Source organism: Lepeophtheirus salmonis, chromosome 1 (genome assembly GCF_016086655.4).
Source record: "Lepeophtheirus salmonis chromosome 1, UVic_Lsal_1.4, whole genome shotgun sequence".
NCBI classification, from domain to species: Eukaryota; Metazoa; Arthropoda; class Copepoda; order Siphonostomatoida; family Caligidae; genus Lepeophtheirus; species Lepeophtheirus salmonis.
The window spans coordinates 17803570-17820912 of record NC_052131.2 but is presented as its reverse complement, the minus strand read 5'-3'; positions in this window follow the sequence as shown (position 1 = coordinate 17820912).

Below are 17343 nucleotides of genomic sequence, written 5' to 3'. Positions count from 1 at the left end.
TTGATTATTTTGTCTGGATCTACCTTGAGTCGAAGGATTAATTGAGTTCCTCACACCACCAAGAAGTCCAACATTGTCTTGGAATACAAGAATTTAGATCGGGCTCTACCTTCCAGGGCATGAGCGCGGTTCAAGTCCCGAATTGAAGTTGTTATTGAGACCAACTGAGGCTACATTATGTGAAATATATTCTGAATGATTGTATATGCTGCTCAGTTCTTTGTTTTTTTGAATAAATCTGAAAAAATGATAATTTTATGTTATTTCAAGTAGATAGATCAAAAGCCTCGGATTTCGTTCTAATATCTTGAAAAATTGTTCAACTAAATCTTCTTTTTATTGTCAAATTGGGAATTATTATAAACAATTTCTACTGTGATTCAAAAATCACTGTCATTAAAGTCCATAACGGATTGTCATGGTATTTTACTGTTAAACTATTTCACCTTTTTTAAATTACATGTACAGTTTAATATACATTTTTTTTTAACAGTCATACCTGTTTTCTATATAATATGTGCTTGCCTTTATATATATATAAATGAAACCACGACATGCATATATAAGCAACAAAAAAAGAAAATTACTTGACAAATTCCTGGATTGATTTCGGGTTAGTAGCTTTAACAGCAGCTCCTTGCCACACTAAACAAACATAAAATGAATATAATAAAATATGTTAATAGAAAAAAATTCCTTCTTTACCAAATCTCAGAACTCAATTGAATTCGAGAAACCAATGTTTTGCCTTCTGAAATGCTCTCTGGATTCTATAAATTAAATACAATAAAAACCAGGGCTGCGGAGTCGGTACATAAATTGTTCGACTCCGACTCTAGTATATTTAATGTCACCGACTCCACGGCTCTGACTCTTACACACATAATTATTTTTTAATAATATGTTTTATAGGCAACATAAGTACTAATGAGTCTATATCATTTAAATATATATTTAATTTATAGCTATAGGTATTTATTAGTTATGTGTAGTAAATAATTGTGCTATGTATAAAGAAAATATTTGGAATATAAGATATTTAACTAGATGAACAAGAAATGAAATGGATCAAAATCTATCTATTCCTAATACATTCATAACTTTCGGAAAATAATTTATGTACTCGTAACCGAAGAACGACAATACACACACATCTCTCTACAATGTTACACCTTTCTCCAGAGACACGGACGTCTCTACTCTATGGCAAGGACTCCTGTATGCAGGACAGGACACTACGTTCACGCGTTTCTAATATGGGCCTTTGTTTATTCTATATGGAATGTCTCTCTAAAAGTGGTTTGCTACAAAATAAAGAGTTTTTAAAAGTATAAAATCATAAAAATAATAAAAATGAGGCTATATATTTCTAATAGAAGTGGTATTTTATTAGTACTTTAATCAATATAAACATTAAAAACATATAAAGAAATAAAATACACTATCAAAAAGTACAAAGTTGGTCCAAGTCTACAAGTCAGAAGATTTTGATTGAAATTTAGCTTTTTTTTATTAGCTGTCATTCTCTTTTTTGTTAAAAATAGGATGTCTTCATTCATTTTAGCACTTTAATTTTTACACATGACATTAAACAAAGCGAATGAAATTCTTTGAAGAAAAGCGGACCAGGAGAGTCCTTCCTCGCACTTTACTCCCACAACGGCAATAATGTCAGAGTTTAAACCGTCCTGCATCCTGTAAATAAATGTGGCAACAAATTAAGATTTAGGATTGAGGGTGCCAAGTAAACTGTCTTTCTCTTTAGGAGTAGTTGTGATGTAAGAGAACATGGAGTGAGCATAAAGACAGGAGAGGTAGAGAAGGTCAGATGTAGTCGACAACCCCCCTATGCTCATTATGTCGATGAACTATTTCAGGTCTACATACTGATTGGTTGGGCTATCAAAGGTTATTGAGTCCGGAGGTGTGTCTCTGATGCCCATTAAGTCTTGGTATGATATACAACTGATCTTCTTTTTCAATGAAAAACCAATATACATGGCAACAAAGTGGAAAGCATTACTCTCTCCCTTAGAAGCTTGTTCCTGGAGGTCATCTGGTTGCCAGTTAGTCAAAATGAGCTCAGCTTTTACCAGGTCTTCATCCAGCAGACCTTAAATGTCTAAAGTAGTCATACCTGAAAATTTAAAAAAGAAAAATATTATAATGATATTATTATATTGTAAAATAAGTAATACCTAAATAAAGAAGCTTACTATTAACTATCTTATTTGCTAGAGAATTTGACAACACTCAGAATACGAATCTTTTTCTCTGCTTCCAGGATCTGTCTCACGCTGATGTAGAAGATACCTCTACTTAGTTGTCTGTACCAGCCGAACCTTCTTTCGATGGCATCAGACTGGAACATGCCGAGGAGTACATAGGATAAGTTTTCATATAGGAGAAGATACTCTGCCAGATCTGCTACGGCAAGGCACGTCTGCTTTGTTACTAGGAAGATTTTGCTGTGAGGCCAGGTTTATCTGAGGAGTTGAGAAACTTCACTAACTCGTTGAGAATGTCTTCCTAGGTCTCTGTTTGATCCAATTCTTCTTTTCCTCCCAGAAAGGAAGCCAAATTGATGGCTTGAATAATAGTGTTGACCTTGTCTTCGGAGGTGATGTGTGTCAATCAACACATCAGAGTGGTACATTTTGAATAACACATCTGTCTCAAACTGGATGCAGGCTAATACTTGGGCCCAATTTCTTATCATGGGATAGCTTCAAAAGGACAACAGTTGGTTTTGTGATGAGGATAAAGTCTGAGGGGAGTGTCTCTTTGGCCAATTTGTCACTAAGTTCTTCTACAAAGAGGGCTGACTCCTCAATCAAGAGTTCAAATTCCAGATGTTGTAGGTCATTGAACTGTTGAGCCCTATGTTACGTAGTCGCAGCTTGAGTTGGTCTTGATGAAGCTTTAGGAGTTGAGAGGTAGTTGGGACAGTTTGACCATAGGGATGGTACTACATCTGGTTTGAGGTGCCTGTAAAAGAAGGACAGTTATAAGCATACGCATCAAAAGTGAGCAGCTGTCTTACCTCTTCTATAGAGCCTTGACAAGGGTTAGACTTCTTTTGACTCACAGATGATATCAGATTCATTGTAATGCAGGGAACACAGCTTTGTACTTTTGGATGGTGAACAATCTGTCTTCTTCAGATCTGTTTCTCTTGGAATTGCTCTCAGCAAGTCGGTATCAAGTCCGGGGTTTCTCTCTTTGTTTGGCCACAGATGGATCGTAACACCAGTCTGTTGTGGCTCGTTGTCATAGCCTGTTCTACACATTGGAGCACAACACTTAGTGGGCATGATTGGAATTACAAAACACAACAATGATGGCATCCACAAAGTAACTAATAGTTATTAGTTATTATCTTACCAAACACGTTGCATTGTTTTTTTTTTCAATGGGCCCATGTTGCACGCGTATTTGAATTCATGCTTGCGCGTGCCCGGTCCTGCTTAAAGGAGTCCTTGTCTTTGGCCACATGACTGTAAAAGCGCGCCCCAGAAAGTGGCTGACAGTCTTAAAAAGGAATATGAAGTTTTTATAACTAATATGATAATTGGGTAATTGTTTTTATTAGACAATAAAAAAGAATTCAATGAATACATTAACATGTACATAATTAAGTGGATCCTGATTGAAGCTTAGAAATCTCTCTTGAACAGGACTTGACATTCTTAGCTGTATTCTGATTTGAAGTCCTTTTTCTGCTCCCTTGACGGACTCCATCATTTAGTTGACTGACCAAATTCTTGCCCATCACATTCAAGAGAATTAGCGAAATCTTGCCGTACAAACTACTCCATTTGTGACCTTGTCAGTAAGCAATGGCATTCATAGCTTCAAAAGCTGAATCATAACGATCCAGCATATTCCCCTGAAACGTAATTACAGAAGAAGCTCTTGGATTCGATGTGTTAAGAAGTGAATCCTTTCTTTCCTGTACGTTGGTGATGAAACTAAATAAAGAATGAGCGTAAAGACAAGTAAGAAATAGGATATCAGTTGGAGTTGAGAGCCTTCCTCTACTCATAATTTTTATCAGCTTAGCCAAGTTAACTTGTTCCTGTTCGGATTCAGCCATCAATTTTATGGAAGTGTTAAATGGAGAGTCATTGCCAACCAAAAGAGATCTGCATGATGAACACTTCGTTTTCTTATTGAGAGAGAATGCGATGTATCCAGCAACAAAATACAATGCATTACTTTCTACAATGCTGCTCATTTTCTCTAGGTCTGAAGGCTCCCAATCAATGGGAAGTATTTCAACTTTATTCTCGTCTACATCAGCCATCACGTCCTTAATCTCAAAGAGAGTCATACAATTGAATTTTACGAGACCTTTTACCCTGATTTTCTTTTCTGCCTCTAATATTTGTCTAACACTAATATAATGGCTCCGTTTAGTTGTCTATACCAGCTGAATCTTCCCTCTAAACTGTCAGACTGGAATATGGCAAGCAATATATAGTCGAAGTCCTTATTCTCACTATCCAGCAAGTACTCAGCAAGATCTGCTTCAGCCAAACAAGTATGCTTAGTTGCCAAAAAAAGTTTCTTTCGTGAGTCCTCTTTCACCACTATCTTCCCAAACAGTGAGTAAGTCGGCAAACTCTTTGGGGAAGGACAAACCAGTACGATTTTCTTTTGTGATGGGTTTTCTAATATTGTCATTTTTGCTCAGCCCAACTATTGGTGTATTTACATTTAAGATGTTCCACATGGTCTGTACAAATTCAAGAAACACAACTGTGTCCATACACTCAGGTCTTTTAATGGAGTAAAACTTAAGGGCTCCAATGGTTGATTCATGAAAAATAGAATCAGCTAACTGCACGTTCTTCTTTTCCATTGCTGTCGGATGAAGAGACTTGAGAGTAAGTTAATGAGCTTCTCTTACTTTATACGTGGATTCCTTGTGATAGATCTCTTTAATGTGAGCAAAAGTTGGACGTAAAAACGTTTTGGCACTCAGAGAGTTCAGGGGGATATTGAAGTATTCTTGCCGCTGAAAACAGTTATAGAAATTTTTGAAATTGTACACAGAATCGAAAAGGAGATACACCTTGAGATAATTATTGTGAGGATGAATTATGGATGTTTGCAGATGACCAGCACTAAGAAGCTACGAGTAAAAGTTCCTGTTGGCTGGGTGGTTATCAACAGATAAGGCTACGACAATAAATCCAATTTGCATGATGACTATATATTGACTAAAGATGAATTCGGTATTCAAATTTGCCACGGGGATAAGAGATACAACATCCATGTATTTGCCCCCAGCAGACTTTATCATAGAGGTGAGGACAGTTTTAGTGGTTTGATTGTTCTCAGTTCCTAGAAACTTGCCTCTCACAAACTTCACTCTTTGAGCAGACTAGACCTTATCAATTATGAGAGTCACATTTATTCTCTTCTGTTTAGGTTCTTTATTCCGGTACTTAAATATTGTAAGGTTGAAACTGGCAAACCTGCCTCCACAGTTACAGCACTTGAAAGGGCACAAAGATGCTGGGAATATGGAATATGTATGTAGTTCAAGGACTTCTTCCTAACTAGAAACATTGCGTGCAGTTGATCCATGCCATACTACACCATTGGTAATGGTTAAGCTGAAAGATTTGTTGAGATTGTGTGCTGGAAAATAATTTTATCATTGTAATCCAAAGGAATGCCGTTTTTTATAATGGACACATGTTCTCAAGGATGCCTTTTGCTCTATTAGATCTCCACTTTGTTATTTCCTAGTTACCTTGGTGTATCTACCACATGAATGTTCAAACTTGGGGGTTTTAGACTTTTGGTTAAAACGTGAGAACAAGCCCACCTTATTCTACTAGGGCAAATACAAGCGCCTTTGAAGAGACTCTGACCCAAAACATATCACGTTGTTTAATGTATCAAACCAAACTACGCTCTTGGGGGTCTTTAAAACGGTTGTTTTGGTTCTTCTTCGCCATATTTTTGTGTGTAGTCCAATGATTATTGCCAACTTCGTTAAAAATTCATCCCTACGCATGCTCTGCAGTTGTCCAAGAGCTACTTATGTAAGTTTAACTCCTTGCCCTGCTGATACATTTGGTGACTGAAGTGATTCGCTTAGCCTATCACTTACTTCGAAAACGTTGATACTCATGAAAAGACAAATGGTGAATTTAAAAATGGTAGAAACCTCTTAGAAGCTACATGCTCTAGATTGTGTGTCTCTGTCTATGACGATGTCTTCTATTATGATCAAGGTTTTCATCACAGCCGGAAGCTGCTCTTTGATGTTATTCAGAGCCTTCTATTTCACAGGGAAACATGTGGGGCAGAGAGACCTGATATGAGTCTAAGGACAGACAAGAGCTTCTGCCACATTCTTAACTATGAAAACTCTCCTTGGGGAATCTCTAAAGATGTTTATCTTTCCGTCACTCTTGTGAGGAAGTTTCTAAGCTTTGAAACATGCTTGATCATGTCTTGCACAACAAGATTGACTGAATGCATATAGCAGTGTTTTGTTGTGATTCTTGGTTCTCCTTCCTGCTCTCTAGTTGCTACACCAGTGTGCTTACCTTGGAATGAAGCAGTTCCGTCAAAACATACTGCACGACAAAGGCTCAGTGGAATATTTTACCTCGTCAAGGCATCCTTTATTGTCTTGAAAATAGACTCCGCATCACATTGGTCCTAGGAGTACATTCCTAGGAAGTTTTCCTCAAGTACTAATTTCTCCGATGCGGTCAGAACACAGATGCAGAGCTGCTCTATTCTTGAGACATCAGCATTTTCATCTGCCAGGATAGCAAATAGGATGACATTCATTTATCCAGCTAGATGATGTATTACTAGAATTTCTTCCTGTATTTGATTTGATGTCTTAGAGGTTTTCATTTCGAGCCATCTATCCTAAATTTTGACTCTAGCATAGTGAACTTGAAGTAATGGCATGAAATTACTGTTCTAATCACTATGTCCTCTGATAGCTTGTCCTTGCTTTGCCAAGTACTTCAACGTAATTATTATTGCTAGTAGATACTGAGTGTTTTGTTTACTTTTTTCTTGTGCTTTGGTGTCTAGTCTTCTTTCTCGCAAGATTCTCACCCTGCTAGAATTTGCTCATCTTGTAGCTCAACATTCGATGGCCTCACTCGGCGTGTTTCAGAAATTTATTGGTAGCATTTTTCCAGCTTCTGAAAACATTTTTTCCGGAAGCTTTTCTGACATTTGTCACTGCAGGGAACAGTTTAGCTTGTCGACAAGTATAGCAGAATGCAGCACCATTTCCGTTATCAGTATCTCACTCCTATTCGAGCCATGGGAAGGTATTATACCAATATTTTCAAAATAGGCGCCAGTATTGATATTTTTTCAATTCACATGTTGGGTGATTATATCTCTTATTAATTTAACAAATTATATTAATTTGTTTTGCTCCATGTATTTATGGTTAAATCAACACCTTTAATTATTTAATTTTGTATTATTTAAGTTTTTGTTTGAATGAAATGAAATAAATCGAATTGTCATAGAACATGATTGTGTGGGCAAAACACAACATTGTGGCTTATCATGGTCTGTACTTATAAGGTATAAAATCTTTAGAAAAATCATTCTAACATTTCGATATTGATACTATGATCTGTTAGCCTTAGCCCTCTGCAATCTATAGATCCCTTATATATAAACTGAGATAATTTTTACGTGGAGTGCGTAGCAGAATATTAAAGCTAATGTACAAATTAGATTTAAAAAGTCTTAGCATATATATATAATTTTTTTTTAAAATTTGGGGTGAGAGGGGCTTTTTGGGGGTGCAAAATGAATTTTGCACTCCCACTTTTTTGATTGGTTGAGCGAATGCTGCACTTGCCTCTTCCGGCGCCTATGATATTCATTCATCCCCGTAGATCAACTTGTGGGGCTTCAATACCATCATGGTTTTTATAATCTAGGAAAGTATTCCTTCGTAAATTTGTGAGAAACAAAAAGGATCTTCTTATAGAAAAAGTGGAAATTAGAAATAATTCTAGTTTTATGGATGTTAAATTCCCTGGAGGCAGAATATATATAATATACTGTGTCAATTAGTGATTTATCTCCATGTGCCAAAGATCCAAAAGAAACACCGGATAATATCGGAAAAAAGTCCTCTAGAGGAAACGTATCCGAACCTTACGACGAATACTCCACAAGAACATATAAGGAATGTAATTTTGGTCGATCTTTGAGGGAGACAAATTTTTTTAAATGATTTTATATGTTTCTTAGATTCTCATTTTAATTAGCAGGAATAAATGAGATGATCTTAGACCTCATAGGCCGGTGTGTATTAATTATAGCAAATTAGAAGGGGTCCTCGATGCGTAGAAAGGGGCAAGTGGTGGAGTTTAATCAACCTTGGAGACCAGCACTTCACTTGTATTTTTATTTAACAAATTATTTGATTATTTTAAACGTGATTGAATTAAAAATAATCATTCTAAAAATACGCTATTATATAAACCAACATAGATAAAAAATTAATCAATCCTTACACATTTTTAGGACATAGAAATCTTTTAAATTTAATCTATGAATTATGAATAAATATAGCTAATGAGTGACTGGTAATAATATTATATTTTTTTATTTTAACTTTAGCCAAATAAATCTTTTTTTTTAACTGTTCCTGATATAGACACCTTAGGGGGCATTTAAGGAGGGAAAAGGGGTCTTAACTTTCTTCAATTACGTACATGAATAGTAGTGGGGCCACTTTTGTTGGATTTATTTCTTAAGAAAATACATTTTATATACAGTTATGAATTGCCCTTGACATGGCCACACCATCATACTTATCTCGTCAATAAAGTAGGGTTGTTACAAAAAATTTCAAATTCAATTTTTTCTTTTTAAACCTGTCTTATCTAATAGATAATGGTAAGAATACATTTTGATACCAAAATCATGTCTCTAGCTTCAATATTAAGGAAGATATGAGTATGAACAATTTATCATCAAAATTTCACATACTTTTCGTACTGTTTATGCTATAACCTACACCAAAATCTCTGATCTAATAAAATATGATATTTCAATAAAACATCACAACTTTCTTAAACATCAAGAAAATTGTATGAAATTTTCATGAATTACAGAGTACAATATTGCACAAAAGATGATACTATTAAATACCTGCAATTGAATTCTATGATATGGATTTTGAGTGGCCCACGCTCTCCAGACAATAAATGAAAATTATAATTAAAAAAAGAACAAAAAAAAAGGAGAGCTTTAAAATTAACACTAAGTACTTTCATATTATGCAGTAATAAATATTAAAGGTTGGGTTAAAATTGATATACGTCACATAAACAATCTTTTGAAAACATTACAAGATACTTGATAAATAAATTTATTAATGCCCATTATACCTTCTATTAAATCTATTACACTTCATTTTTTTAATTTTGAAGACTATCATGGGATTACTTATTTTCCAACAAATGGTTCCATTAAGCAAAGTAACGGATTGAAAAAAAAAAAAAAATTGGTTGATAGATTAAGAATTTACCTACATTAAATATAAATAACGTCAAATTGATTTCCCCCATTTAATTAATGAAAATACAGTATTTTTATGGGGATCCCCAAAACACTTCTAGACTTCCGCACACGTCTCCAAAAGTTTTTCTTCCTTTCTGTAAATCGGTATTTTGTAATATAACTATATAAAATCTCTATCTAACGTATTTTCAATTGTCATAACCGATTAATAATGTATTTATTCTATATACTAATATGTTCTAACAAATATTTCCACATATTATATGCTATTTTGTATTATCCTTTAGTCCGTGCCTTAGAATAGGTTTTCTAAGGCACTGCCTTCAGTATAGAGTGTTTTCACGTTGCGTCACAATTTTGATGTAGTCCTTTTGGGGGCTGAAAAACCAAGTTTTATAACAATAAATGTCCCTTTTTCATTAATATTAAGGAAAGCTATTGGATGTCAAGAAGGGGCCAACAAATATAAGGAGCTTACTCTTTATAAAAAAATATATCCCCCTATTGCCTAGCTGTAATAAATATTTGACCCTAAATTGTATACAAAATAAGTTATCACATCCTTATAAATCTTATTTCTCTGTTGTAGATAAAAAATAACTATTTCAAGGAAAAGAATGAGATATGTTTTCCTTAATTAATTATCCTACTTTTCTCGTCCCTTTCGATCAAAAAAAAAAAAATAAAAGTAAAAATCTAGTCAATTTTAGGGATTTTTAGTACATATTACTTTGATTTGATCAGTGTTTATCATTGGCATAAAGTTGATACTCTGTTTATTCTTAAAGCCATTTGAAATGAGTATGGACCAGTGACCTCTCAGAAGTACGCCAACAAAATTGTTCATATAAATCATATTTATAGTTCAATTTTTATTTCTTAGCAAACTTCCTCAAAAGATAATATACCGCAATTAATAACATAATTTGGTATTATAATATAGCTTGAAGTACAACTTAGAACAGAAACTCAAAAGACTATTCATATTTATAAATTCAACTCCAGGGAAAAATGAAAAAAACACTGGTCCATATAGGGTAATCTAAGGTTAACAGGAAATCCGTTCATTTCATGTTGCAAAAATATCAATTTAATTATATACATGACATCAGATAAGGTGCTTCTTCGAAATTTACTGTAGTACAATACCATTTTAAAGATATTATATAGTTCAAAGTTAATATAATTACAGGGTTAGACCATCATGTAATCGGGCTTGCTAGAATTTTCAATTTGACCGCTGGGAAAGATAGGCAGATTTTGACAAAACACGCAAGCAAATATAGTCTATGACGTCACTATTGCTAGAATTTTCAATTTAATTTATCGTATCGACTGCTGGGCAAGAAATATAGATTTTGAGATAACACGTAACTACTCATCCTCTATGACGTCAATATTAAAAGCATGGTGGAAGTTAAACATCAGTTGTACACACATTATGGTATAACCTTGCATTTCTATTAACCTTGATTTATATCACCTATAAAATGGTCTTTCCAATTTATTGAAGTTTTTGGTCAACATAGCATTATATATTTTTGTATATTATAATTGTGTCTTGTAGAAATCACTCTCATCTCTCAGAATGGATATAAAATCTCATACCTATGTGGTGTTTTATACCAATTCAAAACAAAAAAAAAAGATACTAAATGTGCAAATTTACAATCCTTGGTATGATCGATTAACAATTTCATCTCCGGGCATTTTATTGCGCAGTTGATGTACACTGGGAATGAAAGAACGTGTTAATTTGATTTTAAATGCGTAAATTTGGGTATTAAAAACTATGTTATTTGATTGTTTTCCGGGGGAATGTAGTTATCACTAAGCAACAAGGTGCCTTCAAGAGGAGATCACAAGGCACATTTCGTTTTAAGTGGACACATACACTATCAGGACTGTCTTCCATCTTCGAACTGCAATTCCTTCCGTTTCTTCCTGAGGAAGTAGACTGAGCAGGGAAGTTCTACATCAAAGCCACAATCCATTCAAGCGGCTTTTAAGTTCTTGTAGGTTATAGATTACTTCAACAAACTTTCCATACACACAAGTAATATTAAGGATAATACAAACCGAAAATAAAATTGAGCACTCAGCATAAAAGAGCAAGAGATAGTTTATATCTGAGTGTGTGAAAATGATGCTACATGTGGAGTTTTATATGAATTCTGAGAGTAATATTTACAAGATAAGATCATAACATGTGAAAAAAATATATAATCATATGACAATCAGAAGATTTAACAAATTGGGAAAAACATTTTGTAGGGGGTTTAAAATAAAGTTTTTACCACATTTAGAAATGGCAAAGTTGACAACTATGATTCCTTTCCTGGAATATTTTATTCAACAGATTCTGAAAGCCAGTTGTCACAGCTTTTGAGTTTGGAGTGTCATTTTGATTGCATATTTTTTTGAAAAACTATGCTGCTCCAGCTCACTGTGATATATATATTAATATTCTCCTTAAAAATATGATTTTTAAGCGTAAGAATTCGAATATTGATTTTGAATATCGTATCTATTTAGGAGATGTTTCGAAAAGTGGAACTTCTAAAAATAAATTTTTAGTTAAAAACGTAATTTATATAATTTTATGATACATAAATCAGATATATCATTAATATTTTATCGATGAAATGCACAGCATCATTATTAATTTCGATGCAAATGACAATTTAAAGTAAAAATTAATCCTTTTTTGGGAATAATTGAAACTTTTAATACTTAAATTTGCTATATGTCTTGTCAATAATCACGTATAAAGTGTTATGTGTCGTTCTTATTTTTAATTACTTTGATTAAGTTGACGTAGGGAATCTTTTGAATCATTAAGGTACCTTTTATCTATAACTAATTCTTACTTGTATTGATCTTTTATTATTCTTGAGTACGTACCTATTTTAACTTTTAGTCCCTCAGAAATACATTAAGATAGTGTATGTTTGTACCCCAATAAAATAGTGATTATCGAAAACTCTTTCTCCGGTCTCTTGCTCTTCGGCCGTATCTGCTGTATTTTAGGAGCATAACGTCAAGTATTCCTATCTAGCCGATATTCATTTTCAACTTATTTAAAAAAAAAAAAAAACCAGCCATAAATGAGCAACTCTACTATTCAACCTACAGGATAAGTAAATAATATTCATTTAAATAAGTATTACTATTAGAAATAAAATAGATGACTCATGGGAGAAAATTACTTCTGATTGAGCGTCTCTAATCAAATGATAGAAATGATGATTTTGGAGACTTAGTAGTCTAGATTCCTGATCTGATTCCGAAGCCAAATTGGGAAAGTTTATCTTAATTGAAGACAATTGTTGACTGTAACAAATCGTGTATGCCCTCTATGATGAAGTACCACATTTAATTAATTATTTCAACTTAAGCGACAAAATGATTCAGCTCCCCCCTCTTTTTCCTATGTTTTTTTCTCTTCTTTTCTTCCTATATGGGCCATTAATAATGATTAAATAAATTGAATTTATAAGATAAATTCAAAAATGAGCTGTATCCTTGAAATATTTCACAGATATAGAGGGCTTTCTGAATGGAGGCCCAGTTAAATTATAGTTTAGAGTTTCAGCTTTTAAATGAGATATTTTTATACTTTCCGGATTTATCTTTTTTGGGGCTATAAGCCTCTAAAAAAATCATTTTCATCTTTAAACAAATATAACTCAAGTTCTAAGGATAATGAATACATTTTAAAAATTGTTTTAGAATTGTTCAGCATTAGACTTTGAAATATATGAATATAATTTATCCATATTTTGAACAACAAGCGGTTAAAAAATCTTTGAATCTTAAAAATAGCCAAAAATAACAACCACTTTATAGCCTTTTTCTGAAGTTTCTGAAAATGATAGAGTAAAACTAAGACCATATTTGGAATCAGGAGATTAAATTCTACTATTTCAATATGATGACATTTTTGCTGTTGAGCAGCATTAGTAATTACTGCCTATGTAAATGACATTCACCATAGTTTTTCTTTCTATCAATCACATGAACAAGGCCCAAGTATAACGCATCATCTAGCGGTATAATTTTTTTTAATAGTTTGCTCGCACCCCATTACTTCGAGTTCATAAATACTTTAAAACGCTAATTACGATCCAGAGAAGGCAAATACAGGGCTGGAAAAGTAAATAGTAATTAATTATAATAATGTAACAGAAATACCTTTTTGGCTGTTTATACTATTATTATTATAATCCATGTATAAAACAATTTTTAAAACAACCATATTCTTCATAATCAAATTGTTTATGAAATAATAGCCCTTTTTTATGACATAAAACAATCAAGTCCTTTAAATCACAAAAAAAATATACATAAGGAGTAAATATATCCAAAGCTATGAACCAAAATAGTCAAAGACCACGTTATGAATACTTATACAAAGTCAAGACTAATTTTTAGTCACTCACAATCTCGACTGTCAAAAGGAAGGGAAAAAATTGAAAAAAACATAAGGTATCTAGTTAGCTGTACTTTTCTCGTTACCAACTGTTACTTATCATTTAGGGAATAGTTATTATATAGGGGGATTGGATATACAATTTTATCAAAATAAGTATCAATGGCAGAATATGTGAATGACACAAATTCTAAAAGAAGGCACTTGATTGATATAAAATCAAAATCCTATGAATATAATACCTTTTTTGAGTTCATAATACGTAGAATAAGCTGCTTTATATTATTCAAGAGTGTACTTATGCTGGGATATAATAAAAACGGATGAAACACGGATATTAAATCACACAACCTCATTTTTGCTGCGGAAACCCCTAAATTAATAAATCTTTGATATTTGCCATGATTTGGAGATAATCCAATGTACAAAGTGAAGTAACTTGATACACAAATTCAATATTTGAAATTTAATTTTTAAATTTTTTTTTCAAAAAATTTAATTTTTGTGAATAACTATGGATTAAAAAGAAATTCAAAAATAAAGACTGCCCAAAATTTATTCATGTTGAGCTCTGCAAATACATGAAATTGCAGAAGGACCGTAGGTTAGAAAAAATAGAAACATTTATTTTGCTTGTATTGTAAATTATTAAAAAAATAGGAGGGAGGGGATGTTCAGAGGTTAAAAATAATATGTGTGAAGATGGGGCTCTTTTTGTAATTCCTACATGAAAATTATTTTTTATTTCCCAAAGTTGTTATAATGATGTTATAAAGATGGAAATAATATTATAATGTTTTTTTATAGTTACTACCTGAATATACCTGAATTAACTTTATTTAATACAGTTATATGTAAGAGATATTATGTTTAAACTCTAGTTGCGTCGAAACTATATCAAAACAAACAGTTTGAACAAAATAACAGTTTTGTTAACCACAATGGAATAGGTACGAGAAGACTCAACCTATCAAGGACAGATTTAAATCTGGATGATCTAGGTCAAAAAGGACACCCGGAGTCACCATGGCAAGGATGCAAGGAATTCCCCCAAGATGGCCAAGGATTTAATCATGGATGCAACAACAATGAGATACGTTCTCCGAGATGACCCCTCCCACACATCAAGAGAGACGCACCGGTGGTGTGAGACTAATTTGAGTAGCTTCTGGGACAAGACAGTCTGGCTCCCCTACAGCCTGACTTAAACGCCATGTGGTCCATTTATGAGAGGACAGTCTGCATGACACCCAGTAAGAATTTGGACGACCTGAAGGCCAAGCTCGAGACTCCATCTCCGTGGAAATGGTGTGTGAATCTTACAAGTCCTTTCTAGATAGACTTCGGGCTGTGGGCAATGCTAAGGGTGACTATTTTGAATGAAAGCTATGTCACATGTTTTTGGAACTTGTGTCGACCTATGTCCATAATTATATACAAATTATGTAATTAGTTATATCATTAGCTATTTAATAAACATTTAACAGAACTTTCCGTGGACCCTGTATGTATATTGTATATATATTATTTTCCTAAGCTGAAATCCTTATTTTTATATTCTTGAAGAGATAACAACCTTACGATTTGTTGCAGAGTTACAATTGTAAGTCATGCTACAATCATAGTTGCTCGCAACTAATTGAATTAAACGTCATAGCAGCTATACCGCTCTTCTCTCAAAAAGTCTTCAAATTATCAGGGTGAACACGTTAATATTCGATTTACTATTCTAATAATTTACCATAATATAATTTTCAACTATGACCATAAGTAGAGTTGACATCATTGTAAGGAAAAATAGACATATGGTACTACTGAATTAAGATCCTTGTTAATATCAGCTGCTTGTTATATATGATTTTTGTGCGAGAAAATGAATTACTCGCCAGTCTTTGGTGTAAATTGACTTAAAATTGCAAAACAGAATGAATATACATTAATTTAAATCCTTTATAATTAAAATAATTTATATAAATGTGTGTGTGTGTGTCTGGGATGTACATATGTCTCACTTACTAACAGAAAAAGGAATAACAGATATATTTAATACGAATTAAAAAAGGGAATTAGGAAGAGGATGAACGAGTTAATCTTCAATTTTTATTTATTTAAGTAAGTGGCAATGACAATAAATAAACCACAGGGTCAAACATTTGAAAAATTGCTGTATATTTATCAAAATCAGTATTTTCATATGGTCAATTATATGTTGCATTTTCAAGAGTGTCAAAGGGGGATGCAAGTTTGATTATATATACATCAAATGGACAGGAACAACCCAAAATGTTGTATACAAGGAGGTTTTACAATAGAAATTTACCTATTATATAATCATTGTTTATAGTAAATCGTTTTAGTTTTGAATTTTAACATAAATAAGCTATTTTTCATTGGCTATCTTTAAGATAGTGTGTTTTTTCTAGTATTTTTATAATATTTTCCCTGCATTAAGGCTAATTTTAAATGAAGAATCTTCTCCTCTTTATAACAGTAATTCCTTTCTCTCCCAAAATCATAAGCCAGGGAACTGATATTAACAGTGGTTTTAATCCAGTAATACCATATGTCTTGCTCCCTTCTTCTCTTCGAGCCTTACTCAAAATGGAACTATAAAACTACTTTATTGACTGATCAACAAAGTAGTAATAATTCATTGCTAATTTTGGTAGGACATTTAGTTGCATGTAGATTTCAAGGAGTAGTTGCAAAAGGGATATTCCGTTGAAAAATTACATTGATTTTATTTTTTTCATCTGATTTGAATAAAATTTAGAATGTCGAATCACATATCATTAGGAAACTCAGTAATATCTTAGAACCAAGTGGGAGAACTGTAACTGAATCCAGCTATGAGTTTTGAGCCATTTTTTTATCATGAATTTGATCAAAAATTGTCTTTAAGACCTTCTCATTTTGGATTTTAGTTCGTAAATCACTTAATTGGCAGATGCAGATAATTCACTATGCAACAAAATGAAGGTCTTGGAATGCCTGCAGGCTGAAACCCACAATTATTATTGTTATTAAACTTAATCAAATTTTAAGGGTATAGCTGCGGTTCAGTGCCCTATTTTGACATGAAATAACTGTACAGATGAAAATCAAAGTAAATAATAAATTGATACAAACATTCAGTTTTGAAAAATGAATTATTTATTTTTGTACCTTGATTGCAATTAATAAATAATGTATATAACCTCTAAAAAATTCAATAAAATAAAGTACATTACTTAGATGCAAATATCTTTTCATTTTTTGATGAAGTAATTTATATCCTAGCTGTAGTTATAGAATAGACCTTACAATTAAATTAATAAAAAATTGCCTTTAAAAAAGCTTTGATTTTGATTGATTTTTGGTCAATTTAG